The sequence below is a fragment of the Triticum dicoccoides genome, chromosome 1A, assembly GCF_002162155.2.
Source record: "Triticum dicoccoides isolate Atlit2015 ecotype Zavitan chromosome 1A, WEW_v2.0, whole genome shotgun sequence".
NCBI classification, from domain to species: Eukaryota; Viridiplantae; Streptophyta; class Magnoliopsida; order Poales; family Poaceae; genus Triticum; species Triticum dicoccoides.
The window spans coordinates 39,030,951-39,033,719 of record NC_041380.1 but is presented as its reverse complement, the minus strand read 5'-3'; the positions used below and the strand labels follow the sequence as shown (position 1 = coordinate 39,033,719).

General features: G+C 42.7%; 1 long non-coding RNA gene across 1 annotated transcript in view; it reads right to left on the bottom strand.

Annotated features, from left to right (window-relative positions):
- Nucleotides 1-1,473: 1,473 nt before the first annotated feature.
- Nucleotides 1,474-2,769, bottom strand: part of LOC119361572 — an 8,000-nt gene continuing 6,704 nt past the window's right edge. Inside the window, exon 7 of the long non-coding RNA XR_005172921.1 lies at nucleotides 1,474-1,833. This is a non-coding gene — a long non-coding RNA (uncharacterized LOC119361572). The remainder of the gene's footprint in view (nucleotides 1,834-2,769) is intronic.

Here is a 2,769-nt window from a genome sequence, read left to right as displayed (position 1 = left end):
TCGTTGGGTTCGACACTCTTACTTATCGAAAGGACTACGATAGATCCCTTATACTTGTGGGTCATCATGCACTTGCAGGACACCAGTCGGCCGCCGCCGACAACAAAGGTGCTTACATGGATGACAAGATAATCGTGGCTTTGTGGTGGTGACCGGGGTTTGAAGTTTGAGGATGGTGATGCTCGACATTAGTTGTGTGGTCTGGATCTGTGTGCGGTGCTGCTGAGTCTGCAACGACACTCTGCTTCATGTTACTTTGTGTGTGTGTGTGTCATGTTGTGGTGTCTTTGGTTTTGTAGCTCCGTATTCGTCGGTGAGCGCTTGGTAGTCTGGCCGGCTTGCTCGGGGTGGAGGGCGTCAAGCACCTGGTGAAAGTTGTATGTTGCCCTGGTTAGCACCAACATCAGTGGCGCCTGTGGGCTCCGGTTTCCTCCTTGGAGATGGTATTGCGGTGTTACCAAACCTGAGAGCTCCGGGGGACTCCAGATCCAGGTATTCCCTAACTCGAACAAATGGCGACGCCTTGGCATGAACTACCTTCTTGAACACATTGTTTTTCGAGCAGGGCCACTGGAGGACCAGTGGTGTGGTGACTTGGTCGCGCGGGTGTTGTGGCAACGGCCTCGAATCCTGTGGCGTTGGAACTCGTGCGGCAACGATGGTGGTGGCAAGAGCAGTTGGATTGTCACATGTCTTCCTTTGTCGATTGCTCGACATGTCTTTGGGTTTTCCTTGCAACTTTTGTTGTCTAGCGATGAATTGAGAGTTGTACAGTCATCGAGCGACTTGGCAGCAACGATGGCCTGCAAAAGGTAGGTGGCCTTGCCAAGCACAGTTGGTGCAAGATGTGCTTATTTCTCCTCGAGGCTTGTCACCAAAGTCAGAGCTACCTAGTGCTCGACATGGTTGGCCAATTATTTGCCATGGCTTAGTAGGGATCTCGTGGGCGAGGGTCCCTTTGTTTGTCGTCGATGATGAAGTTTGAGTCACTTGCACAGGAAGAAGTGATGACAATTACAGTTTACACATATCATCAGCGACGTTCCTCTTATCATGAGCGTGTTGGGTGTTCGCGGGTAGCTAGATCCCTCTGTTGCCTTGTTTTGTGGGCCTGTTGTAACGGGTTTCGTCCGCTTTTTAACTAATCGAGTAATTCTCTTATTCTTAATCAATACAGGGTAAAATGATGAAATTAAACTACAAGATAATAAAATTCTAGCCGTCTGATACCGACAAAACTTTCTTTACCTCAGCCACTTAATCCGAAAGGTCACATGGTAATTTTTTTTTGAAGTTAGACTACAAGATGATAAAATTCTAGCCGCCAGATTCCGACAAAACTTTCTTTACCCCAGCCATTAAATCCGAAAGGCCTCTATGGTAATCTATAGTAAAAGCAACTTAATCTAGAGAGGCTCAAACAAGACAACCTTGCAAGGAAGAACAAACATTCTAGCCAGGTCCACATTATTCTAGCATCGCAGCTGATCACGAGTCCACACCGAATCTAGGTCAAGTGGGCAAATCAATATGTTACTTGGGCGCTACAGCATAGTCGTCACCCCTTTTGCTTGAAATGAAAAGGAGGGGCAGGGGAAAAGTATTCGAGATATAACATATACATCTTCCCTAGGTCGCAGGAGCACAGGCTGCTAAAATATCATTACTTGCGTTGTCATTGATCTCGAATCCTTGTGGAATCTCAATCTCATGGGCGCAATTATTAGAAAAACTAGGCTACGCCTGTCAGTCTTTTCCCGTAAAGTTCGCCGTTCTAGCTGGACGAGCCCCTACACACGATTTCTTTTTTGTCCTTGTTAAATCTTCTGGGGCCTGGACAAGAAACGATCAAAACCAACTTGTAAATCAGCAACATCTGAAATGAGACAATGATAGAAAATAATTAAACATTTGATTTAGCAAATCTACTAGTAACATTTAATCTAACGTGGTGAAGGGGCAATACATTGATGTTGTGTGAATGCGCTAGATTTTTTTCCCAGAACTTTGCGAACATTTTAAAATATGTGGAACACCGGGAGCACCCAAGGGTGGAACCGTGGAAGCACCCGATACATTCCCCGTGGTGAAGTACTTTCTATGGTATACATAATACAATTATAAGTAAATGATTTGTAATATTATAAGTAAGTGTGTTCCAATATGAATATATAGATATTAATCTTATGCCATTTAGACTTGTATATTTAAGAGAGCAGCTCTTACTCAAAAAAACGAGTTGCTGATTTATGCCATTTAGACTGTATAAATCAACAACTTCTTGCTTGAGGAGAGAGCCTACACCCATTTTTTCTATGTCTTGTTAGATTTTACAGAACCAACTTGTAAATCAGCAACATCTAAGGATTCATTCCTTTTAGTTTTACAGAATTCTTGAACCATAGGAAAAATCAGCAACATCTAAGGATTCAATTTTTAAGAATTTCTATAAGGTCTCACCTAACCCTTAGGGTTCTTAGAAATTAGACAAATATATACTCAATCCTTAGGAATCTAGCACCTCCGTTCCTACTAAACGGGAACTAAACAAATCCTCAACATAGGAAAATCACATGGAAAAAATGATTCTGCAGGGATCCTCTAAAATTCCAGCAAACTGAATAAGGCCTAAAATGGAGTAATAATAGTTCGTTTACTCCAACTTAGTACTCCATAAAAAAATGTAGAGTGTACCTCAGCTTAAGTTAGATTAAATTTTGATGAATTATTTCTCTATTGATGCTCTTGCAATCAAAACACAACACTACA